At 50.7% G+C, this 24739-nt stretch overlaps 30 non-coding genes across 30 annotated transcripts; all 30 read left to right on the top strand.

Annotated features, from left to right (window-relative positions):
* Positions 1-36: 36 nt before the first annotated feature.
* On the top strand, positions 37-109 carry Trnaa-ugc (transfer RNA alanine (anticodon UGC)). Its single transcript has one exon. It is a non-coding gene; the product is annotated as a tRNA-Ala (tRNA).
* Positions 110-525: 416 nt separating this feature from the next.
* Positions 526-598, top strand: Trnaa-agc (transfer RNA alanine (anticodon AGC)). Its single transcript has one exon. It is a non-coding gene; the product is annotated as a tRNA-Ala (tRNA).
* Positions 599-1610: 1012 nt separating this feature from the next.
* Trnaa-ugc (transfer RNA alanine (anticodon UGC)) lies at positions 1611-1683 on the top strand. Its single transcript has one exon. It is a non-coding gene; the product is annotated as a tRNA-Ala (tRNA).
* A 416-nt stretch (positions 1684-2099) lies between these two features.
* Positions 2100-2172, top strand: Trnaa-agc (transfer RNA alanine (anticodon AGC)). The gene has a single exon. It is a non-coding gene; the product is annotated as a tRNA-Ala (tRNA).
* A 997-nt stretch (positions 2173-3169) lies between these two features.
* Trnaa-ugc (transfer RNA alanine (anticodon UGC)) lies at positions 3170-3242 on the top strand. The gene has a single exon. It is a non-coding gene; the product is annotated as a tRNA-Ala (tRNA).
* Positions 3243-3658: 416 nt separating this feature from the next.
* Trnaa-agc (transfer RNA alanine (anticodon AGC)) lies at positions 3659-3731 on the top strand. The gene has a single exon. It is a non-coding gene; the product is annotated as a tRNA-Ala (tRNA).
* Positions 3732-4728: 997 nt separating this feature from the next.
* On the top strand, positions 4729-4801 carry Trnat-ugu (transfer RNA threonine (anticodon UGU)). Its single transcript has one exon. It is a non-coding gene; the product is annotated as a tRNA-Thr (tRNA).
* A 416-nt stretch (positions 4802-5217) lies between these two features.
* Trnaa-agc (transfer RNA alanine (anticodon AGC)) lies at positions 5218-5290 on the top strand. The gene has a single exon. It is a non-coding gene; the product is annotated as a tRNA-Ala (tRNA).
* Positions 5291-6302: 1012 nt separating this feature from the next.
* Positions 6303-6375, top strand: Trnaa-ugc (transfer RNA alanine (anticodon UGC)). The gene has a single exon. It is a non-coding gene; the product is annotated as a tRNA-Ala (tRNA).
* Positions 6376-6791: 416 nt separating this feature from the next.
* Positions 6792-6864, top strand: Trnaa-agc (transfer RNA alanine (anticodon AGC)). The gene has a single exon. It is a non-coding gene; the product is annotated as a tRNA-Ala (tRNA).
* Positions 6865-7876: 1012 nt separating this feature from the next.
* On the top strand, positions 7877-7949 carry Trnaa-ugc (transfer RNA alanine (anticodon UGC)). The gene has a single exon. It is a non-coding gene; the product is annotated as a tRNA-Ala (tRNA).
* Positions 7950-8364: 415 nt separating this feature from the next.
* Trnaa-agc (transfer RNA alanine (anticodon AGC)) lies at positions 8365-8437 on the top strand. The gene has a single exon. It is a non-coding gene; the product is annotated as a tRNA-Ala (tRNA).
* A 1013-nt stretch (positions 8438-9450) lies between these two features.
* Trnaa-ugc (transfer RNA alanine (anticodon UGC)) lies at positions 9451-9523 on the top strand. The gene has a single exon. It is a non-coding gene; the product is annotated as a tRNA-Ala (tRNA).
* Positions 9524-9939: 416 nt separating this feature from the next.
* Trnaa-agc (transfer RNA alanine (anticodon AGC)) lies at positions 9940-10012 on the top strand. The gene has a single exon. It is a non-coding gene; the product is annotated as a tRNA-Ala (tRNA).
* Positions 10013-11025: 1013 nt separating this feature from the next.
* On the top strand, positions 11026-11098 carry Trnaa-ugc (transfer RNA alanine (anticodon UGC)). Its single transcript has one exon. It is a non-coding gene; the product is annotated as a tRNA-Ala (tRNA).
* Positions 11099-12599: 1501 nt separating this feature from the next.
* Trnaa-ugc (transfer RNA alanine (anticodon UGC)) lies at positions 12600-12672 on the top strand. The gene has a single exon. It is a non-coding gene; the product is annotated as a tRNA-Ala (tRNA).
* A 416-nt stretch (positions 12673-13088) lies between these two features.
* On the top strand, positions 13089-13161 carry Trnaa-agc (transfer RNA alanine (anticodon AGC)). The gene has a single exon. It is a non-coding gene; the product is annotated as a tRNA-Ala (tRNA).
* A 1013-nt stretch (positions 13162-14174) lies between these two features.
* On the top strand, positions 14175-14247 carry Trnaa-ugc (transfer RNA alanine (anticodon UGC)). Its single transcript has one exon. It is a non-coding gene; the product is annotated as a tRNA-Ala (tRNA).
* Positions 14248-14662: 415 nt separating this feature from the next.
* Positions 14663-14735, top strand: Trnaa-agc (transfer RNA alanine (anticodon AGC)). The gene has a single exon. It is a non-coding gene; the product is annotated as a tRNA-Ala (tRNA).
* Positions 14736-15748: 1013 nt separating this feature from the next.
* Positions 15749-15821, top strand: Trnaa-ugc (transfer RNA alanine (anticodon UGC)). Its single transcript has one exon. It is a non-coding gene; the product is annotated as a tRNA-Ala (tRNA).
* Positions 15822-16237: 416 nt separating this feature from the next.
* Trnaa-agc (transfer RNA alanine (anticodon AGC)) lies at positions 16238-16310 on the top strand. The gene has a single exon. It is a non-coding gene; the product is annotated as a tRNA-Ala (tRNA).
* Positions 16311-17323: 1013 nt separating this feature from the next.
* On the top strand, positions 17324-17396 carry Trnaa-ugc (transfer RNA alanine (anticodon UGC)). Its single transcript has one exon. It is a non-coding gene; the product is annotated as a tRNA-Ala (tRNA).
* A 416-nt stretch (positions 17397-17812) lies between these two features.
* On the top strand, positions 17813-17885 carry Trnaa-agc (transfer RNA alanine (anticodon AGC)). Its single transcript has one exon. It is a non-coding gene; the product is annotated as a tRNA-Ala (tRNA).
* Positions 17886-18898: 1013 nt separating this feature from the next.
* On the top strand, positions 18899-18971 carry Trnaa-ugc (transfer RNA alanine (anticodon UGC)). The gene has a single exon. It is a non-coding gene; the product is annotated as a tRNA-Ala (tRNA).
* Positions 18972-19386: 415 nt separating this feature from the next.
* Trnaa-agc (transfer RNA alanine (anticodon AGC)) lies at positions 19387-19459 on the top strand. The gene has a single exon. It is a non-coding gene; the product is annotated as a tRNA-Ala (tRNA).
* Positions 19460-20472: 1013 nt separating this feature from the next.
* Positions 20473-20545, top strand: Trnaa-ugc (transfer RNA alanine (anticodon UGC)). The gene has a single exon. It is a non-coding gene; the product is annotated as a tRNA-Ala (tRNA).
* Positions 20546-20961: 416 nt separating this feature from the next.
* Trnaa-agc (transfer RNA alanine (anticodon AGC)) lies at positions 20962-21034 on the top strand. The gene has a single exon. It is a non-coding gene; the product is annotated as a tRNA-Ala (tRNA).
* A 1013-nt stretch (positions 21035-22047) lies between these two features.
* Positions 22048-22120, top strand: Trnaa-ugc (transfer RNA alanine (anticodon UGC)). The gene has a single exon. It is a non-coding gene; the product is annotated as a tRNA-Ala (tRNA).
* Positions 22121-23621: 1501 nt separating this feature from the next.
* Trnaa-ugc (transfer RNA alanine (anticodon UGC)) lies at positions 23622-23694 on the top strand. Its single transcript has one exon. It is a non-coding gene; the product is annotated as a tRNA-Ala (tRNA).
* Positions 23695-24110: 416 nt separating this feature from the next.
* On the top strand, positions 24111-24183 carry Trnaa-agc (transfer RNA alanine (anticodon AGC)). The gene has a single exon. It is a non-coding gene; the product is annotated as a tRNA-Ala (tRNA).
* The last annotated feature ends 556 nt before the right edge of the window (positions 24184-24739 follow it).

Raw genomic sequence — 24739 nt, 5'->3', positions numbered from 1 at the left:
GTAAAGAATGGGGAACAGCGCAGGTTGGTTGTGCTTGGGGGCGTAGCTCAGTTGGTAGAGCGTTCGCTTTGCATGTGAAAGGTCCCGGGTTCAAGCCCCGGCGCCTCCATGTTTTGTGGTCAGTGCGTGGTAAGTGTTGGTCGCGGCGAGCCTAAGGGCACGCAAGATGTTGCAAAGCCAGCGTCACAGACTCGTATACTGACGTAAGGAGAGCAAGACGTAAATGTGAGGACCGGCTGTTGTCGAGGTGTCATCGAGTGCAAATCTGCCTTAGGTAAAACGGCCTAACCTCAATGAAGTCTAGAGAGTGAACAACACTTTCGTCTACCTCGGAGCGTTGGCCGAACGCTATTTTCGACGTCGTGCGTGCCACTTTGATTTTGGCCAACTACGATTCGAGACAGAATGCAGGAAACCTGAAAGACACCCTCACAGACACATTGAGAGTAGTGTTTGCCGGCGGAATAATTGGAGTGCAAAGGTCTGTGTCTATGATATGGCTGTATGTAGCGCAGTTCGTCAGCTGGGGGCGTAGCTCAGATGGTAGAGCGCTCGCTTAGCATGCGAGACGTACTGGGATCGATACCCAGCGCCTCCAGAATTTTTAACACACCAACATGCGCACACTGCCATGCAAGTGGAATAATTCACAGTCAGAAAATGTGTCAAGGCAGATACGAGCAAACGATTAGCAGCCACAATTGGCAAGCGTGCTGTAATGCGCAGGAAGTACCCTCCTCCCACCACTACACTTAATTTAGAAACAGTACAAGTGTTCCCATAAGATTCTCAAACCTATGTCGGAAAGATCAGCCTTGCGCCGAATTCACAAAAATCCCACTGCACATTCCAATTATTTACATGCAGTCGGCTGCTACTGGTGTTGCTAGTTGTGACTGCTGATGACAGATGCCGTAGCAATCAATTCATGGAGTGAGTTGTACGTTTTGCGATACTCTGTCTCTGACAAGCAAGCAGAGGCGACATAGGCGCGAATACGGGAAGCTTGCAGCCCCTCGCTGCCTGCAGACACCGAGCAGCCACACTAGGTGGGCGGCCTAAGACGTAGGCGAAATGTGCTCACTCGCTTGGGCGCGACGTCAAGCTCTAAATAAGGGTGTCACTAGCGTGAGCGTTGCGTGTTCGTCGTGTAAAGTCGGAAAAGTCGTCTGCATGGGAGAGTGCCATGTTTGGGGAGCGTTTCGTAGTTTGCGCAGTGCAATGGAGACGCGGAAACTTGTTGTGGCCCAGTCTTTTGCAGTTGGACGACAAGAGTGGTACACAGTAGTAAAGTGCGAGGCAGTGAGTTGGCATGAACAGTCGAGTGCACAATGGGGCTTCAGATGTGCTTGTTACCTCAGGTGCTGTGTGATTGTCGACATGGAGTGAAAACGGAGCAACTTGTGACTGCCCCTTCAATTTAAGACGTTAAAAACGGACGGAATTTGCAGTCGTAATACCAGAGCATCGAAACTACTTGGAACTCTTGTGTATATGAACGTGTCCGCGCCTTTGTACTCTGGTCCCTTCACCCCTGCAAACCAACCAACCATCGTGTCCGTGCACATAAGAGTAGTAAAGAATGGGGAACAGGCAGCTCGGTTGTGCTTGGGGGCGTAGCTCAGTTGGTAGAGCGTTCGCTTTGCATGTGAAAGGTCCCGGGTTCAAGCCCCGGCGCCTCCATGTTTTGTGGTCAGTGCGTGGTAAGTGTTGGTCGCGGCGAGCCTAAGGGCACGCAAGATGTTGCAAAGCCAGCGTCACAGACTCGTATACTGACGTAAGGAGAGCAAGACGTAAATGTGAGGACCGGCTGTTGTCGAGGTGTCATCGAGTGCAAATCTGCCTTAGGTAAAACGGCCTAACCTCAATGAAGTCTAGAGAGTGAACAACACTTTCGTCTACCTCAGAGCGTTGGCCGAACGCTATTTTCGACGTCGTGCGTGCCACTTTGATTTTGGCCAACTACGATTCGAGACAGAATGCAGGAAACCTGAAAGACACCCTCACAGACACATTGAGAGTAGTGTTTGTCGGCGGAATAATTGGAGTGCAAAGGTCTGTGTCATTGATATGGCTGTATGTAGCGCAGTTCGTCAGCTGGGGGCGTAGCTCAGATGGTAGAGCGCTCGCTTAGCATGCGAGAGGTCCTGGGATCGTTACCCAGCGCCTCCAGAATTTTTAACACACCAACATGCGCACACTGCCATGCAAGTGGAATAATTCACAGTCAGAAAATGTGTCAAGGCAGATACGAGCAAACGATTAGCAGCCACAATTGGCAAGCGTGCTGTAATGCGCAGGAAGTACCCTCCTCCCACCACTACACTTAATTTAGAAACAGTACAAGTGTTCCCCTATGTCGGAAAGATCAGCCTTGCGCCGAATTCACAAAAATCCCACTGCTCATTCCAATTATTTACATGCAGTCGGCTGCTACTGGTGTTGCTAGTTGTGACTGCTGATGACAGATGCCGTAGCAATCAAGAAATGGAGTGAGTTGTACGTTTTGCGATACTCTGTCTCTGACAAGCAAGCAGAGGCGACATAGGCGCGAATACGGGAAGCTTGCAGCCCCTCGCTGCCTGCAGACACCGAGCAGCCACACTAGGTGGGCGGCCTAAGACGTAGGCGAAATGTGCTCACTCGCTTGGGCGCGACGTCAAGCTCTAAATAAGGGTGTCACTAGCGTGAGCGTTGCGTGTTCGTCGTGTAAAGTCGGAAAAGTCGTCTGCATGGGAGAGTGCCATGTTTGGGGAGCGTTTCGTAGTTTGCGCACTGCAATGGAGACGCGGAAACTTGTTGTGGCCCAGTCTTTTGCAGTTGGACGACAAGAGTGGTACACAGTAGTAAAGTGCGAGGCAGTGAGTTGGCATGAACAGTCGAGTGCACAATGGGGCTTCAGATGTGCTTGTTACCTCAGGTGCTGTGTGATTGTCGACATGGAGTGAAAACGGAGCAACTTGTGACTGCCCCTTCAATTTAAGACGTTAAAAACGGACGGAATTTGCAGTCGTAATACCAGAGCATCGAAACTACTTGGAACTCTTGTGTATATGAACGTGTCCGCGCCTTTGTACTCTGGTCCCTTCACCCCTGCAAACCAACCAACCATCGTGTCCGTGCACATAAGAGTAGTAAAGAATGGGGAACAGGCAGCTCGGTTGTGCTTGGGGGCGTAGCTCAGTTGGTAGAGCGTTCGCTTTGCATGTGAAAGGTCCCGGGTTCAAGCCCCGGCGCCTCCATGTTTTGTGGTCAGTGCGTGGTAAGTGTTGGTCGCGGCGAGCCTAAGGGCACGCAAGATGTTGCAAAGCCAGCGTCACAGACTCGTATACTGACGTAAGGAGAGCAAGACGTAAATGTGAGGACCGGCTGTTGTCGAGGTGTCATCGAGTGCAAATCTGCCTTAGGTAAAACGGCCTAACCTCAATGAAGTCTAGAGAGTGAACAACACTTTCGTCTACCTCAGAGCGTTGGCCGAACGCTATTTTCGACGTCGTGCGTGCCACTTTGATTTTGGCCAACTACGATTCGAGACAGAATGCAGGAAACCTGAAAGACACCCTCACAGACACATTGAGAGTAGTGTTTGTCGGCGGAATAATTGGAGTGCAAAGGTCTGTGTCATTGATATGGCTGTATGTAGCGCAGTTCGTCAGCTGGGGGCGTAGCTCAGATGGTAGAGCGCTCGCTTAGCATGCGAGAGGTCCTGGGATCGTTACCCAGCGCCTCCAGAATTTTTAACACACCAACATGCGCACACTGCCATGCAAGTGGAATAATTCACAGTCAGAAAATGTGTCAAGGCAGATACGAGCAAACGATTAGCAGCCACAATTGGCAAGCGTGCTGTAATGCGCAGGAAGTACCCTCCTCCCACCACTACACTTAATTTAGAAACAGTACAAGTGTTCCCCTATGTCGGAAAGATCAGCCTTGCGCCGAATTCACAAAAATCCCACTGCTCATTCCAATTATTTACATGCAGTCGGCTGCTACTGGTGTTGCTAGTTGTGACTGCTGATGACAGATGCCGTAGCAATCAAGAAATGGAGTGAGTTGTACGTTTTGCGATACTCTGTCTCTGACAAGCAAGCAGAGGCGACATAGGCGCGAATACGGGAAGCTTGCAGCCCCTCGCTGCCTGCAGACACCGAGCAGCCACACTAGGTGGGCGGCCTAAGACGTAGGCGAAATGTGCTCACTCGCTTGGGCGCGACGTCAAGCTCTAAATAAGGGTGTCACTAGCGTGAGCGTTGCGTGTTCGTCGTGTAAAGTCGGAAAAGTCGTCTGCATGGGAGAGTGCCATGTTTGGGGAGCGTTTCGTAGTTTGCGCACTGCAATGGAGACGCGGAAACTTGTTGTGGCCCAGTCTTTTGCAGTTGGACGACAAGAGTGGTACACAGTAGTAAAGTGCGAGGCAGTGAGTTGGCATGAACAGTCGAGTGCACAATGGGGCTTCAGATGTGCTTGTTACCTCAGGTGCTGTGTGATTGTCGACATGGAGTGAAAACGGAGCAACTTGTGACTGCCCCTTCAATTTAAGACGTTAAAAACGGACGGAATTTGCAGTCGTAATACCAGAGCATCGAAACTACTTGGAACTCTTGTGTATATGAACGTGTCCGCGCCTTTGTACTCTGGTCCCTTCACCCCTGCAAACCAACCAACCATCGTGTCCGTGCACATAAGAGTAGTAAAGAATGGGGAACAGGCAGCTCGGTTGTGCTTGGGGGCGTAGCTCAGTTGGTAGAGCGTTCGCTTTGTATGTGAAAGGTCCCGGGTTCAAGCCCCGGCGCCTCCATGTTTTGTGGTCAGTGCGTGGTAAGTGTTGGTCGCGGCGAGCCTAAGGGCACGCAAGATGTTGCAAAGCCAGCGTCACAGACTCGTATACTGACGTAAGGAGAGCAAGACGTAAATGTGAGGACCGGCTGTTGTCGAGGTGTCATCGAGTGCAAATCTGCCTTAGGTAAAACGGCCTAACCTCAATGAAGTCTAGAGAGTGAACAACACTTTCGTCTACCTCAGAGCGTTGGCCGAACGCTATTTTCGACGTCGTGCGTGCCACTTTGATTTTGGCCAACTACGATTCGAGACAGAATGCAGGAAACCTGAAAGACACCCTCACAGACACATTGAGAGTAGTGTTTGTCGGCGGAATAATTGGAGTGCAAAGGTCTGTGTCATTGATATGGCTGTATGTAGCGCAGTTCGTCAGCTGGGGGCGTAGCTCAGATGGTAGAGCGCTCGCTTAGCATGCGAGAGGTACTGTGATCGATACCCAGCGCCTCCAGAATTTTTAACACACCAACATGCGCACACTGCCATGCAAGTGGAATAATTCACAGTCAGAAAATGTGTCAAGGCAGATACGAGCAAACGATTAGCAGCCACAATTGGCAAGCGTGCTGTAATGCGCAGGAAGTACCCTCCTCCCACCACTACACTTAATTTAGAAACAGTACAAGTGTTCCCATAAGATTCTCAAACCTATGTCGGAAAGATCAGCCTTGCGCCGAATTCACAAAAATCCCACTGCACATTCCAATTATTTACATGCAGTCGGCTGCTACTGGTGTTGCTAGTTGTGACTGCTGATGACAGATGCCGTAGCAATCAAGAAATGGAGTGAGTTGTACGTTTTGCGATACTCTGTCTCTGACAAGCAAGCAGAGGCGACATAGGCGCGAATACGGGAAGCTTGCAGCCCCTCGCTGCCTGCAGACACCGAGCAGCCACACTAGGTGGGCGGCCTAAGACGTAGGCGAAATGTGCTTCTCGCTTGGGCGCGACGTCAAGCTCTAAATAAGGGTGTCACTAGCGTGAGCGTTGCGTGTTCGTCGTGTAAGGTCGGAAAAGCCGTCTGCATGGGAGAGTGCCATGTTTGGGGAGCGTTTCGTAGTTTGCGCAGTGCAATGGAGACGCGGAAACTTGTTGTGGCCCAGTCTTTTGCAGTTGGACGACAAGAGTGGTACACAGTAGTAAAGTGCGACGCAGTGAGTTGGCATGAACCGTCGAGTGCACAATGGGGCTTCAGATGTGCTTGTTACCTCAGGTGCTGTGTGATTGTCGACATGGAGTGAAAACGGAGCAACTTGTGACTGCCCCTTCAATTTAAGACGTTAAAAACGGACGGAATTTGCAGTCGTAATACCAGAGCATCGAAACTACTTGGAACTCTTGTGTATATGAACGTGTCCGCGCCTTTATACTCTGGTCCCTTCACCCCTGCAAACCAACCAACCATCGTGTCCGTGCACATAAGAGTAGTAAAGAATGGGGAACAGCGCAGGTTGGTTGTGCTTGGGGGCGTAGCTCAGTTGGTAGAGCGTTCGCTTTGCATGTGAAAGGTCCCGGGTTCAAGCCCCGGCGCCTACATGTTTTGTGGTCAGTGCGTGGTAAGTGTTGGTCGCGGCGAGCCTAAGGGCACGCAAGATGTTGCAAAGCCAGCGTCACAGACTCGTATACTGACGTAAGGAGAGCAAGACGTAAATGTGAGGACCGGCTGTTGTCGAGGTGTCATCGAGTGCAAATCTGCCTTAGGTAAAACGGCCTAACCTCAATGAAGTCTAGAGAGTGAACAACACTTTCGTCTACCTCGGAGCGTTGGCCGAACGCTATTTTCGACGTCGTGCGTGCCACTTTGATTTTGGCCAACTACGATTCGAGACAGAATGCAGGAAACCTGAAAGACACCCTCACAGACACATTGAGAGTAGTGTTTGTCGGCGGAATAATTGGAGTGCAAAGGTCTGTGTCTATGATATGGCTGTATGTAGCGCAGTTCGTCAGCTGGGGGCGTAGCTCAGATGGTAGAGCGCTCGCTTAGCATGCGAGACGTACTGGGATCGATACCCAGCGCCTCCAGAATTTTTAACACACCAACATGCGCACACTGCCATGCAAGTGGAATAATTCACAGTCAGAAAATGTGTCAAGGCAGATACGAGCAAACGATTAGCAGCCACAATTGGCAAGCGTGCTGTAATGCGCAGGAAGTACCCTCCTCCCACCACTACACTTAATTTAGAAACAGTACAAGTGTTCCCATAAGATTCTCAAACCTATGTCGGAAAGATCAGCCTTGCGCCGAATTCACAAAAATCCCACTGCACATTCCAATTATTTACATGCAGTCGGCTGCTACTGGTGTTGCTAGTTGTGACTGCTGATGACAGATGCCGTAGCAATCAATTCATGGAGTGAGTTGTACGTTTTGCGATACTCTGTCTCTGACAAGCAAGCAGAGGCGACATAGGCGCGAATACGGGAAGCTTGCAGCCCCTCGCTGCCTGCAGACACCGAGCAGCCACACTAGGTGGGCGGCCTAAGACGTAGGCGAAATGTGCTCACTCGCTTGGGCGCGACGTCAAGCTCTAAATAAGGGTGTCACTAGCGTGAGCGTTGCGTGTTCGTCGTGTAAAGTCGGAAAAGTCGTCTGCATGGGAGAGTGCCATGTTTGGGGAGCGTTTCGTAGTTTGCGCACTGCAATGGAGACGCGGAAATTTGTTGTGGCCCAGTCTTTTGCAGTTGGACGACAAGAGTGGTACACAGTAGTAAAGTGCGAGGCAGTGAGTTGGCATGAACAGTCGAGTGCACAATGGGGCTTCAGATGTGCTTGTTACCTCAGGTGCTGTGTGATTGTCGACATGGAGTGAAAACGGAGCAACTTGTGACTGCCCCTTCAATTATGACGTTAAAAACGGACGGAATTTGCAGTCGTAATACCAGAGCATCGAAACTACTTGGAACTCTTGTGTATATGAACGTGTCCGCGCCTTTGTACTCTGGTCCCTTCACCCCTGCAAACCAACCAACCATCGTGTCCTTGCACATAAGAGTAGTAAAGAATGGGGAACAGGGCAGCTCGGTTGTGCTTGGGGGCGTAGCTCAGTTGGTAGAGCGTTCGCTTTGCATGTGAAAGGTCCCGGGTTCAAGCCCCGGCGCCTACATGTTTTGTGGTGAGTGCGTGGTAAGTGTTGGTCGCGGCGAGCCTAAGGGCACGCAAGATGTTGCAAAGCCAGCGTCACAGACTCGTATACTGACGTAAGGAGAGCAAGACGTAAATGTGAGGACCGGCTGTTGTCGAGGTGTCATCGAGTGCAAATCTGCCTTAGGTAAAACGGCCTAACCTCAATGAAGTCTAGAGAGTGAACAACACTTTCGTCTACCTCAGAGCGTTGGCCGAACGCTATTTTCGACGTCGTGCGTGCCACTTTGATTTTGGCCAACTACGATTCGAGACAGAATGCAGGAAACCTGAAAGACACCCTCACAGACACATTGAGAGTAGTGTTTGTCGGCGGAATAATTGGAGTGCAAAGGTCTTGTCTATGATATGGCTGTATGTAGCGCAGTTCGTCAGCTGGGGGCGTAGCTCAGATGGTAGAGCGCTCGCTTAGCATGCGAGAGGTACTGGGATCGATACCCAGCGCCTCCAGAATTTTTAACACACCAACATCCGCACACTGCCATGCAAGTGGAATAATTCACAGTCAGAAAATGTGTCAAGGCAGATACGAGCAAACGATTAGCAGCCACAATTGGCAAGCGTGCTGTAATGCGCAGGAAGTACCCTCCTCCCACCACTACACTTAATTTAGAAACAGTACAAGTGTTCCCATAAGATTCTCAAACCTATGTCGGAAAGATCAGCCTTGCGCCGAATTCACAAAAATCCCACTGCACATTCCAATTATTTACATGCAGTCGGCTGCTACTGGTGTTGCTAGTTGTGACTGCTGATGACAGATGCCGTAGCAATCAATTCATGGAGTGAGTTGTACGTTTTGCGATACTCTGTCTCTGACAAGCAAGCAGAGGCGACATAGGCGCGAATACGGGAAGCTTGCAGCCCCTCGCTGCCTGCAGACACCGAGCAGCCACACTAGGTGGGCGGCCTAAGACGTAGGCGAAATGTGCTCACTCGCTTGGGCGCGACGTCAAGCTCTAAATAAGGGTGTCACTAGCGTGAGCGTTGCGTGTTCGTCGTGTAAAGTCGGAAAAGTCGTCTGCATGGGAGAGTGCCATGTTTGGGGAGCGTTTCGTAGTTTGCGCAGTGCAATGGAGACGCGGAAACTTGTTGTGGCCCAGTCTTTTGCAGTTGGACGACAAGAGTGGTACACAGTAGTAAAGTGCGAGGCAGTGAGTTGGCATGAACAGTCGAGTGCACAATGGGGCTTCAGATGTGCTTGTTACCTCAGGTGCTGTGTGATTGTCGACATGGAGTGAAAACGGAGCAACTTGTGACTGCCCCTTCAATTTAAGACGTTAAAAACGGACGGAATTTGCAGTCGTAATACCAGAGCATCGAAACTACTTGGAACTCTTGTGTATATGAACGTGTCCGCGCCTTTGTACTCTGGTCCCTTCACCCCTGCAAACCAACCAACCATCGTGTCCGTGCACATAAGAGTAGTAAAGAATGGGGAACAGCGCAGCTTGGTTGTGCTTGGGGGCGTAGCTCAGTTGGTAGAGCGTTCGCTTTGCATGTGAAAGGTCCCGGGTTCAAGCCCCGGCGCCTCCATGTTTTGTGGTCAGTGCGTGGTAAGTGTTGGTCGCGGCGAGCCTAAGGGCACGCAAGATGTTGCAAAGCCAGCGTCACAGACTCGTATACTGACGTAAGGAGAGCAAGACGTAAATGTGAGGACCGGCTGTTGTCGAGGTGTCATCGAGTGCAAATCTGCCTTAGGTAAAACGGCCTAACCTCAATGAAGTCTAGAGAGTGAACAACACTTTCGTCTACCTCAGAGCGTTGGCCGAACGCTATTTTCGACGTCGTGCGTGCCACTTTGATTTTGGCCAACTACGATTCGAGACAGAATGCAGGAAACCTGAAAGACACCCTCACAGACACATTGAGAGTAGTGTTTGTCGGCGGAATAATTGGAGTGCAAAGGTCTGTGTCCTTGATATGGCTGTATGTAGCGCAGTTCGTCAGCTGGGGGCGTAGCTCAGATGGTAGAGCGCTCGCTTAGCATGCGAGAGGTACTGTGATCGATACCCAGCGCCTCCAGAATTTTTAACACACCAACATGCGCACACTGCCATGCAAGTGGAATAATTCACAGTCAGAAAATGTGTCAAGACAGATACGAGCAAACGATTAGCAGCCACAATTGGCAAGCGTGCTGTAATGCGCAGGAAGTACCCTCCTCCCACCACTACACTTAATTTAGAAACAGTACAAGTGTTCCCATAAGATTCTCAAACCTATGTCGGAAAGATCAGCCTTGCGCCGAATTCACAAAAATCCCACTGCACATTCCAATTATTTACATGCAGTCGGCTGCTACTGGTGTTGCTAGTTGTGACTGCTGATGACAGATGCCGTAGCAATCAATTCATGGAGTGAGTTGTACGTTTTGCGATACTCTGTCTCTGACAAGCAAGCAGAGGCGACATAGGCGCGAATACGGGAAGCTTGCAGCCCCTCGCTGCCTGCAGACACCGAGCAGCCACACTAGGTGGGCGGCCTAAGACGTAGGCGAAATGTGCTCACTCGCTTGGGCGAGACGTCAAGCTATAAATAAGGGTGTCACTAGCGTGAGCGTTGCGTGTTCGTCGTGTAAAGTCGGAAAAGTCGTCTGCATGGGAGAGTGCCATGTTTGGGGAGCGTTTCGTAGTTTGCGCAGTGCAATGGAGACGCGGAAACTTGTTGTGGCCCAGTCTTTTGCAGTTGGACGACAAGAGTGGTACACAGTAGTAAAGTGCGAGGCAGTGAGTTGGCATGAACAGTCGAGTGCACAATGGGGCTTCAGATGTGCTTGTTACCTCAGGTGCTGTGTGATTGTCGACATGGAGTGAAAACGGAGCAACTTGTGACTGCCCCTTCAATTTAAGACGTTAAAAACGGACGGAATTTGCAGTCGTAATACCAGAGCATCGAAACTACTTGGAACTCTTGTGTATATGAACGTGTCCGCGCCTTTGTACTCTGGTCCCTTCACCCCTGCAAACCAACCAACCATCGTGTCCGTGCACATAAGAGTAGTAAAGAATGGGGAACAGCGCAGCTTCGTTGTGCTTGGGGGCGTAGCTCAGTTGGTAGAGCGTTCGCTTTGCATGTGAAAGGTCCCGGGTTCAAGCCCCGGCGCCTCCATGTTTTGTGGTCAGTGCGTGGTAAGTGTTGGTCGCGGCGAGCCTAAGGGCACGCAAGATGTTGCAAAGCCAGCGTCACAGACTCGTATACTGACGTAAGGAGAGCAAGACGTAAATGTGAGGACCGGCTGTTGTCGAGGTGTCATCGAGTGCAAATCTGCCTTAGGTAAAACGGCCTAACCTCAATGAAGTCTAGAGAGTGAACAACACTTTCGTCTACCTCAGAGCGTTGGCCGAACGCTATTTTCGACGTCGTGCGTGCCACTTTGATTTTGGCCAACTACGATTCGAGACAGAATGCAGGAAACCTGAAAGACACCCTCACAGACACATTGAGAGTAGTGTTTGTCGGCGGAATAATTGGAGTGCAAAGGTCTGTGTCCTTGATATGGCTGTATGTAGCGCAGTTCGTCAGCTGGGGGCGTACCTCAGATGGTAGAGCGCTCGCTTAGCATGCGAGAGGTACTGTGATCGATACCCAGCGCCTCCAGAATTTTTAACACACCAACATGCGCACACTGCCATGCAAGTGGAATAATTCACAGTCAGAAAATGTGTCAAGGCAGATACGAGCAAACGATTAGCAGCCACAATTGGCAAGCGTGCTGTAATGCGCAGGAAGTACCCTCCTCCCACCACTACACTTAATTTAGAAACAGTACAAGTGTTCCCATAAGATTCTCAAACCTATGTCGGAAAGATCAGCCTTGCGCCGAATTCACAAAAATCCCACTGCACATTCCAATTATTTACATGCAGTCGGCTGCTACTGGTGTTGCTAGTTGTGACTGCTGATGACAGATGCCGTAGCAATCAATTCATGGAGTGAGTTGTACGTTTTGCGATACTCTGTCTCTGACAAGCAAGCAGAGGCGACATAGGCGCGAATACGGGAAGCTTGCAGCCCCTCGCTGCCTGCAGACACCGAGCAGCCACACTAGGTGGGCGGCCTAGGACGTAGGCGAAATGTGCTCACTCGCTTGGGCGCGACGTCAAGCTCTAAATAAGGGTGTCACTAGCGTGAGCGTTGCGTGTTCGTCGTGTAAAGTCGGAAAAGTCGTCTGCATGGGAGAGTGCCATGTTTGGGGAGCGTTTCGTAGTTTGCGCAGTGCAGTGGAGACGCGGAAACTTGTTGTGGCCCAGTCTTTTGCAGTTGGACGACAAGAGTGGTACACAGTAGTAAAGTGCGAGGCAGTGAGTTGGCATGAACAGTCGAGTGCACAATGGGGCTTCAGATGTGCTTGTTACCTCAGGTGCTGTGTGATTGTCGACATGGAGTGAAAACGGAGCAACTTGTGACTGCCCCTTCAATTTAAGACGTTAAAAACGGACGGAATTTGCAGTCGTAATACCAGAGCATCGAAACTACTTGGAACTCTTGTGTATATGAACGTGTCCGCGCCTTTGTACTCTGGTCCCTTCACCCCTGCAAACCAACCAACCATCGTGTCCGTGCACATAAGAGTAGTAAAGAATGGGGAACAGGCAGCTCGGTTGTGCTTGGGGGCGTAGCTCAGTTGGTAGAGCGTTCGCTTTGCATGTGAAAGGTCCCGGGTTCAAGCCCCGGCGCCTCCATGTTTTGTGGTCAGTGCGTGGTAAGTGTTGGTCGCGGCGAGCCTAAGGGCACGCAAGATGTTGCAAAGCCAGCGTCACAGACTCGTATACTGACGTAAGGAGAGCAAGACGTAAATGTGAGGACCGGCTGTTGTCGAGGTGTCATCGAGTGCAAATCTGCCTTAGGTAAAACGGCCTAACCTCAATGAAGTCTAGAGAGTGAACAACACTTTCGTCTACCTCAGAGCGTTGGCCGAACGCTATTTTCGGCGTCGTGCGTGCCACTTTGATTTTGGCCAACTACGATTCGAGACAGAATGCAGGAAACCTGAAAGACACCCTCACAGACACATTGAGAGTAGTGTTTGTCGGCGGAATAATTGGAGTGCAAAGGTCTGTGTCATTGATATGGCTGTATGTAGCGCAGTTCGTCAGCTGGGGGCGTAGCTCAGATGGTAGAGCGCTCGCTTAGCATGCGAGAGGTACTGGGATCGATACCCAGCGCCTCCAGAATTTTTAACACACCAACATGCGCACACTGCCATGCAAGTGGAATAATTCACAGTCAGAAAATGTGTCAAGGCAGATACGAGCAAACGATTAGCAGCCACAATTGGCAAGCGTGCTGTAATGCGCAGGAAGTACCCTCCTCCCACCACTACACTTAATTTAGAAACAGTACAAGTGTTCCCATAAGATTCTCAAACCTATGTCGGAAAGATCAGCCTTGCGCCGAATTCACAAAAATCCCACTGCACATTCCAATTATTTACATGCAGTCGGCTGCTACTGGTGTTGCTAGTTGTGACTGCTGATGACAGATGCCGTAGCAATCAAGAAATGGAGTGAGTTGTACGTTTTGCGATACTCTGTCTCTGACAAGCAAGCAGAGGCGACATAGGCGCGAATACGGGAAGCTTGCAGCCCCTCGCTGCCTGCAGACACCGAGCAGCCACACTAGGTGGGCGGCCTAAGACGTAGGCGAAATGTGCTCACTCGCTTGGGCGCGACGTCAAGCTCTAAATAAGGGTGTCACTAGCGTGAGCGTTGCGTGTTCGTCGTGTAAAGTCGGAAAAGCCGTCTGCATGGGAGAGTGCCATGTTTGGGGAGCGTTTCGTAGTTTGCGCAGTGCAATGGAGACGCGGAAACTTGTTGTGGCCCAGTCTTTTGCAGTTGGACGACAAGAGTGGTACACAGTAGTAAAGTGGGAGGCAGTGAGTTGGCATGAACAGTCGAGTGCACAATGGGGCTTCAGATGTGCTTGTTACCTCAGGTGCTGTGTGATTGTCGACATGGAGTGAAAACGGAGCAACTTGTGACTGCCCCTTCAATTTAAGACGTTAAAAACGGACGGAATTTGCAGTCGTAATACCAGAGCATCGAAACTACTTGGAACTCTTGTGTATATGAACGTGTCCGCGCCTTTATACTCTGGTCCCTTCACCCCTGCAAACCAACCAACCATCGTGTCCGTGCACATAAGAGTAGTAAAGAATGGGGAACAGCGCAGGTTGGTTGTGCTTGGGGGCGTAGCTCAGTTGGTAGAGCGTTCGCTTTGCATGTGAAAGGTCCCGGGTTCAAGCCCCGGCGCCTACATGTTTTGTGGTCAGTGCGTGGTAAGTGTTGGTCGCGGCGAGCCTAAGGGCACGCAAGATGTTGCAAAGCCAGCGTCACAGACTCGTATACTGACGTAAGGAGAGCAAGACGTAAATGTGAGGACCGGCTGTTGTCGAGGTGTCATCGAGTGCAAATCTGCCTTAGGTAAAACGGCCTAACCTCAATGAAGTCTAGAGAGTGAACAACACTTTCGTCTACCTCAGAGCGTTGGCCGAACGCTATTTTCGACGTCGTGCGTGCCACTTTGATTTTGGCCAACTACGATTCGAGACAGAATGCAGGAAACCTGAAAGACACCCTCACAGACACATTGAGAGTAGTGTTTGTCGGCGGAATAATTGGAGTGCAAAGGTCTTGTCTATGATATGGCTGTATGTAGCGCAGTTCGTCAGCTGGGGGCGTAGCTCAGATGGTAGAGCGCTCGCTTAGCATGCGAGAGGTACTGGGATCGATACCAAGCGCCTCCAGAATTTTTAACACACCAACATGCGCACACTGCCATGCAAGTGGAATAATTCACAGTCAGAAAATGTGTCAAGGCAGATACGAGCAAACGATTAGCAGCCACAATTGGCAAGCGTGCTGTAATGCGCAGGAAGTACCCTCCTCCCACCACTACACTTAATTTAGAAACAGTACAAGTGTTCCCATAAGATTCTCAAACCTATGTCGGAAAGATCAGCCTTGCGCCGAATTCACAAAAATCCCACTGCACATTCCAATTATTTACATGCAGTCGGCTGCTACTGGTGTTGCTAGTTGTGACTGCTGATGACAGATGCCGTAGCAATCAATTCATGGAGTGAGTTGTACGTTTTGCGATACTCTGTCTCTGACAAGCAAGCAGAGGCGACATAGGCGCGAATACGGGAAGCTTGCAGCCCCTCGCTGCCTGCAGACACCGAGCAGCCACACTAGGTGGGCGGCCTAAGACGTAGGCGAAATGTGCTCACTCGCTTGGGCGCGACGTCAAGCTCTAAATAAGGGTGTCACTAGCGTGAGCGTTGCGTGTTCGTCGTGTAAAGTCGGAAAAGTCGTCTGCATGGGAGAGTGCCATGTTTGGGGAGCGTTTCGTAGTTTGCGCAGTGCAGTGGAGACGCGGAAACTTGTTGTGGCCCAGTCTTTTGCAGTTGGACGACAAGAGTGGTACACAGTAGTAAAGTGCGAGGCAGTGAGTTGGCATGAACAGTCGAGTGCACAATGGGGCTTCAGATGTGCTTGTTACCTCAGGTGCTGTGTGATTGTCGACATGGAGTGAAAACGGAGCAACTTGTGACTGCCCCTTCAATTTAAGACGTTAAAAACGGACGGAATTTGCAGTCGTAATACCAGAGCATCGAAACTACTTGGAACTCTTGTGTATATGAACGTGTCCGCGCCTTTGTACTCTGGTCCCTTCACCCCTGCAAACCAACCAACCATCGTGTCCGTGCACATAAGAGTAGTAAAGAATGGGGAACAGCGCAGCTTGGTTGTGCTTGGGGGCGTAGCTCAGTTGGTAGAGCGTTCGCTTTGCATGTGAAAGGTCCCGGGTTCAAGCCCCGGCGCCTCCATGTTTTGTGGTCAGTGCGTGGTAAGTGTTGGTCGCGGCGAGCCTAAGGGCACGCAAGATGTTGCAAAGCCAGCGTCACAGACTCGTATACTGACGTAAGGAGAGCAAGACGTAAATGTGAGGACCGGCTGTTGTCGAGGTGTCATCGAGTGCAAATCTGCCTTAGGTAAAACGGCCTAACCTCAATGAAGTCTAGAGAGTGAACAACACTTTCGTCTACCTCAGAGCGTTGGCCGAACGCTATTTTCGACGTCGTGCGTGCCACTTTGATTTTGGCCAACTACGATTCGAGACAGAATGCAGGAAACCTGAAAGACACCCTCACAGACACATTGAGAGTAGTGTTTGTCGGCGGAATAATTGGAGTGCAAAGGTCTGTGTCATTGATATGGCTGTATGTAGCGCAGTTCGTCAGCTGGGGGCGTAGCTCAGATGGTAGAGCGCTCGCTTAGCATGCGAGAGGTACTGGGATCGATACCCAGCGCCTCCAGAATTTTTAACACACCAACATGCGCACACTGCCATGCAAGTGGAATAATTCACAGTCAGAAAATGTGTCAAGGCAGATACGAGCAAACGATTAGCAGCCACAATTGGCAAGCGTGCTGTAATGCACAGGAAGTACCCTCCTCCCACCACTACACTTAATTTAGAAACAGTACAAGTGTTCCCATACGATTCTCAAACCTATGTCGGAAAGATCAGCCTTGCGCCGAATTCACAAAAATCCCACTGCACATTCCAATTATTTACATGCAGTCGGCTGCTACTGGTGTTGCTAGTTGTGACTGCTGATGACAGATGCCGTAGCAATCAATTCATGGAGTGAGTTGTACGTTTTGCGATACTCTGTCTCTGACAAGCAAGCAGAGGCGACATAGGCGCGAATACGGGAAGCTTGCAGCCCCTCGCTGCCTGCAGACACCGAGCAGCCACACTAGGTGGGCGGCCTAAGACGTAGGCGAAATGTGCTCACTCGCTTGGGCGCGACGTCAAGCTCTAAATAAGGGTGTCACTAGCGTGAGCGTTGCGTGTTCGTCGTGTAAAGTCGGAAAAGTCGTCTGCATGGGAGAGTGCCATGTTTGGGGAGCGTTTCGTAGTTTGCGCAGTGCAGTGGAGACGCGGAAACTTGTTGTGGCCCAGTCTTTTGCAGTTGGACGACAAGAGTGGTACACAGTAGTAAAGTGCGAGGCAGTGAGTTGGCATGAACAGTCGAGTGCACAATGGGGCTTCAGATGTGCTTGTTACCTCAGGTGCTGTGTGATTGTCGACATGGAGTGAAAACGGAGCAACTTGTGACTGCCCCTTCAATTTAAGACGTTAAAAACGGACGGAATTTGCAGTCGTAATACCAGAGCATCGAAACTACTTGGAACTCTTGTGTATATGAACGTGTCCGCGCCTTTGTACTCTGGTCCCTTCACCCCTGCAAACCAACCAACCATCGTGTCCGTGCACATAAGAGTAGTAAAGAATGAGGAACAGCGCAGCTTCGTTGTGCTTGGGGGCGTAGCTCAGTTGGTAGAGCGTTCGCTTTGCATGTGAAAGGTCCCGGGTTCAAGCCCCGGCGCCTTCATGTTTTGTGGTCAGTGCGTGGTAAGTGTTGGTCGCGGCGAGCCTAAGGGCACGCAAGATGTTGCAAAGCCAGCGTCACAGACTCGTATACTGACGTAAGGAGAGCAAGACGTAAATGTGAGGACCGGCTGTTGTCGAGGTGTCATCGAGTGCAAATCTGCCTTAGGTAAAACGGCCTAACCTCAATGAAGTCTAGAGAGTGAACAACACTTTCGTCTACCTCAGAGCGTTGGCCGAACGCTATTTTCGACGTCGTGCGTGCCACTTTGATTTTGGCCAACTACGATTCGAGACAGAATGCAGGAAACCTGAAAGACACCCTCACAGACACATTGAGAGTAGTGTTTGTCGGCGGAATAATTGGAGTGCAAAGGTCTGTGTCTATGATATGGCTGTATGTAGCGCAGTTCGTCAGCTGGGGGCGTAGCTCAGATGGTAGAGCGCTCGCTTAGCATGCGAGAGGGTCTGGGATCGATACCCAGCGCCTCCAGAATTTTTAACACACCAACATGCGCACACTGCCATGCAAGTGGAATAATTCACAGTCAGAAAATGTGTCAAGGCAGATACGAGCAAACGATTAGCAGCCACAATTGGCAAGCGTGCTGTAATGCGCAGGAAGTACCCTCCTCCCACCACTACACTTAATTTAGAAACAGTACAAGTGTTCCCATAAGATTCTCAAACCTATGTCGGAAAGATCAGCCTTGCGCCGAATTCACAAAAATCCCACTGCACATTCCAATTATTTACATGCAGTCGGCTGCTACTGGTGTTGCTAGTTGTGACTGCTGATGACAGATGCCGTAGCAATCAATTCATGGAGTGAGTTGTACGTTTTGCGATACTCTGTCTCTGACAAGCAAGCAGAGGCGACATAGGCGCGAATACGGGAAGCTTGCAGCCCCTCGCTGCCTGCAGACACCGAGCAGCCACACTAGGTGGGCGGCCTAAGACGTAGGCGAAATGTGCTCACTCGCTTGGGCGCGACGTCAAGCTCTAAATAAGGGTGTCACTAGCGTGAGCGTTGCGTGTTCGTCGTGTAAAGTCGGAAAAGTCGTCTGCATGGGAGAGTGCCATGTTTGGGGAGCGTTTCGTAGTTTGCGCACTGCAATGGAGACGCGGAAACTTGTTGTGGCCCAGTCTTTTGCAGTTGGACGACAAGAGTGGTACACAGTAGTAAAGTGCGAGGCAGTGAGTTGGCATGAACAGTCGAGTGCACAATGGGGCTTCAGATGTGCTTGTTACCTCAGGTGCTGTGTGATTGTCGACATGGAGTGAAAACGGAGCAACTTGTGACTGCCCCTTCAATTTAAGACGTTAAAAACGGACGGAATTTGCAGTCGTAATACCAGAGCATCGAAACTACTTGGAACTCTTGTGTATATGAACGTGTCCGCGCCTTTGTACTCTGGTCCCTTCACCCCTGCAAACCAACCAACCATCGTGTCCTTGCACATAAGAGTAGTAAAGAATGGGGAACAGGGCAGCTCGGTTGTGCTTGGGGGCGTAGCTCAGTTGGTAGAGCGTTCGCTTTGCATGTGAAAGGTCCCGGGTTCAAGCCCCGGCGCCTACATGTTTTGTGGTGAGTGCGTGGTAAGTGTTGGTCGCGGCGAGCCTAAGGGCACGCAAGATGTTGCAAAGCCAGCGTCACAGACTCGTATACTGACGTAAGGAGAGCAAGACGTAAATGTGAGGACCGGCTGTTGTCGAGGTGTCATCGAGTGCAAATCTGCCTTAGGTAAAACGGCCTAACCTCAATGAAGTCTAGAGAGTGAACAACACTTTCGTCTACCTCAGAGCGTTGGCCGAACGCTATTTTCGACGTCGTGCGTGCCACTTTGATTTTGGCCAACTACGATTCGAGACAGAATGCAGGAAACCTGAAAGACACCCTCACAGACACATTGAGAGTAGTGTTTGTCGGCGGAATAATTGGAGTGCAAAGGTCTTGTCTATGATATGGCTGTATGTAGCGCAGTTCGTCAGCTGGGGGCGTAGCTCAGATGGTAGAGCGCTCGCTTAGCATGCGAGAGGTACTGGGATCGATACCCAGCGCCTCCAGAATTTTTAACACACCAACATCCGCACACTGCCATGCAAGTGGAATAATTCACAGTCAGAAAATGTGTCAAGGCAGATACGAGCAAACGATTAGCAGCCACAATTGGCAAGCGTGCTGTAATGCGCAGGAAGTACCCTCCTCCCACCACTACACTTAATTTAGAAACAGTACAAGTGTTCCCATAAGATTCTCAAACCTATGTCGGAAAGATCAGCCTTGCGCCGAATTCACAAAAATCCCACTGCACATTCCAATTATTTACATGCAGTCGGCTGCTACTGGTGTTGCTAGTTGTGACTGCTGATGACAGATGCCGTAGCAATCAATTCATGGAGTGAGTTGTACGTTTTGCGATACTCTGTCTCTGACAAGCAAGCAGAGGCGACATAGGCGCGAATACGGGAAGCTTGCAGCCCCTCGCTGCCTGCAGACACCGAGCAGCCACACTAGGTGGGCGGCCTAAGACGTAGGCGAAATGTGCTCACTCGCTTGGGCGCGACGTCAAGCTCTAAATAAGGGTGTCACTAGCGTGAGCGTTGCGTGTTCGTCGTGTAAAGTCGGAAAAGTCGTCTGCATGGGAGAGTGCCATGTTTGGGGAGCGTTTCGTAGTTTGCGCAGTGCAATGGAGACGCGGAAACTTGTTGTGGCCCAGTCTTTTGCAGTTGGACGACAAGAGTGGTACACAGTAGTAAAGTGCGAGGCAGTGAGTTGGCATGAACAGTCGAGTGCACAATGGGGCTTCAGATGTGCTTGTTACCTCAGGTGCTGTGTGATTGTCGACATGGAGTGAAAACGGAGCAACTTGTGACTGCCCCTTCAATTTAAGACGTTAAAAACGGACGGAATTTGCAGTCGTAATACCAGAGCATCGAAACTACTTGGAACTCTTGTGTATATGAACGTGTCCGCGCCTTTGTACTCTGGTCCCTTCACCCCTGCAAACCAACCAACCATCGTGTCCGTGCACATAAGAGTAGTAAAGAATGGGGAACAGCGCAGCTTGGTTGTGCTTGGGGGCGTAGCTCAGTTGGTAGAGCGTTCGCTTTGCATGTGAAAGGTCCCGGGTTCAAGCCCCGGCGCCTCCATGTTTTGTGGTCAGTGCGTGGTAAGTGTTGGTCGCGGCGAGCCTAAGGGCACGCAAGATGTTGCAAAGCCAGCGTCACAGACTCGTATACTGACGTAAGGAGAGCAAGACGTAAATGTGAGGACCGGCTGTTGTCGAGGTGTCATCGAGTGCAAATCTGCCTTAGGTAAAACGGCCTAACCTCAATGAAGTCTAGAGAGTGAACAACACTTTCGTCTACCTCAGAGCGTTGGCCGAACGCTATTTTCGACGTCGTGCGTGCCACTTTGATTTTGGCCAACTACGATTCGAGACAGAATGCAGGAAACCTGAAAGACACCCTCACAGACACATTGAGAGTAGTGTTTGTCGGCGGAATAATTGGAGTGCAAAGGTCTGTGTCCTTGATATGGCTGTATGTAGCGCAGTTCGTCAGCTGGGGGCGTAGCTCAGATGGTAGAGCGCTCGCTTAGCATGCGAGAGGTACTGTGATCGATACCCAGCGCCTCCAGAATTTTTAACACACCAACATGCGCACACTGCCATGCAAGTGGAATAATTCACAGTCAGAAAATGTGTCAAGACAGATACGAGCAAACGATTAGCAGCCACAATTGGCAAGCGTGCTGTAATGCGCAGGAAGTACCCTCCTCCCACCACTACACTTAATTTAGAAACAGTACAAGTGTTCCCATAAGATTCTCAAACCTATGTCGGAAAGATCAGCCTTGCGCCGAATTCACAAAAATCCCACTGCACATTCCAATTATTTACATGCAGTCGGCTGCTACTGGTGTTGCTAGTTGTGACTGCTGATGACAGATGCCGTAGCAATCAATTCATGGAGTGAGTTGTACGTTTTGCGATACTCTGTCTCTGACAAGCAAGCAGAGGCGACATAGGCGCGAATACGGGAAGCTTGCAGCCCCTCGCTGCCTGCAGACACCGAGCAGCCACACTAGGTGGGCGGCCTAAGACGTAGGCGAAATGTGCTCACTCGCTTGGGCGAGACGTCAAGCTATAAATAAGGGTGTCACTAGCGTGAGCGTTGCGTGTTCGTCGTGTAAAGTCGGAAAAGTCGTCTGCATGGGAGAGTGCCATGTTTGGGGAGCGTTTCGTAGTTTGCGCAGTGCAATGGAGACGCGGAAACTTGTTGTGGCCCAGTCTTTTGCAGTTGGACGACAAGAGTGGTACACAGTAGTAAAGTGCGAGGCAGTGAGTTGGCATGAACAGTCGAGTGCACAATGGGGCTTCAGATGTGCTTGTTACCTCAGGTGCTGTGTGATTGTCGACATGGAGTGAAAACGGAGCAACTTGTGACTGCCCCTTCAATTTAAGACGTTAAAAACGGACGGAATTTGCAGTCGTAATACCAGAGCATCGAAACTACTTGGAACTCTTGTGTATATGAACGTGTCCGCGCCTTTGTACTCTGGTCCCTTCACCCCTGCAAACCAACCAACCATCGTGTCCGTGCACATAAGAGTAGTAAAGAATGGGGAACAGCGCAGCTTCGTTGTGCTTGGGGGCGTAGCTCAGTTGGTAGAGCGTTCGCTTTGCATGTGAAAGGTCCCGGGTTCAAGCCCCGGCGCCTCCATGTTTTGTGGTCAGTGCGTGGTAAGTGTTGGTCGCGGCGAGCCTAAGGGCACGCAAGATGTTGCAAAGCCAGCGTCACAGACTCGTATACTGACGTAAGGAGAGCAAGACGTAAATGTGAGGACCGGCTGTTGTCGAGGTGTCATCGAGTGCAAATCTGCCTTAGGTAAAACGGCCTAACCTCAATGAAGTCTAGAGAGTGAACAACACTTTCGTCTACCTCAGAGCGTTGGCCGAACGCTATTTTCGACGTCGTGCGTGCCACTTTGATTTTGGCCAACTACGATTCGAGACAGAATGCAGGAAACCTGAAAGACACCCTCACAGACACATTGAGAGTAGTGTTTGTCGGCGGAATAATTGGAGTGCAAAGGTCTGTGTCCTTGATATGGCTGTATGTAGCGCAGTTCGTCAGCTGGGGGCGTACCTCAGATGGTAGAGCGCTCGCTTAGCATGCGAGAGGTACTGTGATCGATACCCAGCGCCTCCAGAATTTTTAACACACCAACATGCGCACACTGCCATGCAAGTGGAATAATTCACAGTCAGAAAATGTGTCAAGGCAGATACGAGCAAACGATTAGCAGCCACAATTGGCAAGCGTGCTGTAATGCGCAGGAAGTACCCTCCTCCCACCACTACACTTAATTTAGAAACAGTACAAGTGTTCCCATAAGATTCTCAAACCTATGTCGGAAAGATCAGCCTTGCGCCGAATTCACAAAAATCCCACTGCACATTCCAATTATTTACATGCAGTCGGCTGCTACTGGTGTTGCTAGTTGTGACTGCTGATGACAGATGCCGTAGCAATCAATTCATGGAGTGAGTTGTACGTTTTGCGATACTCTGTCTCTGACAAGCAAGCAGAGGCGACATAGGCGCGAATACGGGAAGCTTGCAGCCCCTCGCTGCCTGCAGACACCGAGCAGCCACACTAGGTGGGCGGCCTAGGACGTAGGCGAAATGTGCTCACTCGCTTGGGCGCGACGTCAAGCTCTAAATAAGGGTGTCACTAGCGTGAGCGTTGCGTGTTCGTCGTGTAAAGTCGGAAAAGTCGTCTGCATGGGAGAGTGCCATGTTTGGGGAGCGTTTCGTAGTTTGCGCAGTGCAGTGGAGACGCGGAAACTTGTTGTGGCCCAGTCTTTTGCAGTTGGACGACAAGAGTGGTACACAGTAGTAAAGTGCGAGGCAGTGAGTTGGCATGAACAGTCGAGTGCACAATGGGGCTTCAGATGTGCTTGTTACCTCAGGTGCTGTGTGATTGTCGACATGGAGTGAAAACGGAGCAACTTGTGACTGCCCCTTCAATTTAAGACGTTAAAAACGGACGGAATTTGCAGTCGTAATACCAGAGCATCGAAACTACTTGGAACTCTTGTGTATATGAACGTGTCCGCGCCTTTGTACTCTGGTCCCTTCACCCCTGCAAACCAACCAACCATCGTGTCCGTGCACATAAGAGTAGTAAAGAATGGGGAACAGGCAGCTCGGTTGTGCTTGGGGGCGTAGCTCAGTTGGTAGAGCGTTCGCTTTGCATGTGAAAGGTCCCGGGTTCAAGCCCCGGCGCCTCCATGTTTTGTGGTCAGTGCGTGGTAAGTGTTGGTCGCGGCGAGCCTAAGGGCACGCAAGATGTTGCAAAGCCAGCGTCACAGACTCGTATACTGACGTAAGGAGAGCAAGACGTAAATGTGAGGACCGGCTGTTGTCGAGGTGTCATCGAGTGCAAATCTGCCTTAGGTAAAACGGCCTAACCTCAATGAAGTCTAGAGAGTGAACAACACTTTCGTCTACCTCAGAGCGTTGGCCGAACGCTATTTTCGGCGTCGTGCGTGCCACTTTGATTTTGGCCAACTACGATTCGAGACAGAATGCAGGAAACCTGAAAGACACCCTCACAGACACATTGAGAGTAGTGTTTGTCGGCGGAATAATTGGAGTGCAAAGGTCTGTGTCATTGATATGGCTGTATGTAGCGCAGTTCGTCAGCTGGGGGCGTAGCTCAGATGGTAGAGCGCTCGCTTAGCATGCGAGAGGTACTGGGATCGATACCCAGCGCCTCCAGAATTTTTAACACACCAACATGCGCACACTGCCATGCAAGTGGAATAATTCACAGTCAGAAAATGTGTCAAGGCAGATACGAGCAAACGATTAGCAGCCACAATTGGCAAGCGTGCTGTAATGCGCAGGAAGTACCCTCCTCCCACCACTACACTTAATTTAGAAACAGTACAAGTGTTCCCATAAGATTCTCAAACCTATGTCGGAAAGATCAGCCTTGCGCCGAATTCACAAAAATCCCACTGCACATTCCAATTATTTACATGCAGTCGGCTGCTACTGGTGTTGCTAGTTGTGACTGCTGATGACAGATGCCGTAGCAATCAAGAAATGGAGTGAGTTGTACGTTTTGCGATACTCTGTCTCTGACAAGCAAGCAGAGGCGACATAGGCGCGAATACGGGAAGCTTGCAGCCCCTCGCTGCCTGCAGACACCGAGCAGCCACACTAGGTGGGCGGCCTAAGACGTAGGCGAAATGTGCTCACTCGCTTGGGCGCGACGTCAAGCTCTAAATAAGGGTGTCACTAGCGTGAGCGTTGCGTGTTCGTCGTGTAA

Source organism: Schistocerca serialis, chromosome 10, assembly GCF_023864345.2.
Source record: "Schistocerca serialis cubense isolate TAMUIC-IGC-003099 chromosome 10, iqSchSeri2.2, whole genome shotgun sequence".
NCBI lineage: Eukaryota > Metazoa > Arthropoda > Insecta > Orthoptera > Acrididae > Schistocerca > Schistocerca serialis.
The sequence above is the reverse complement of the archived record's forward strand: the minus strand, read 5'-3'. Positions and strand labels throughout refer to the sequence as shown.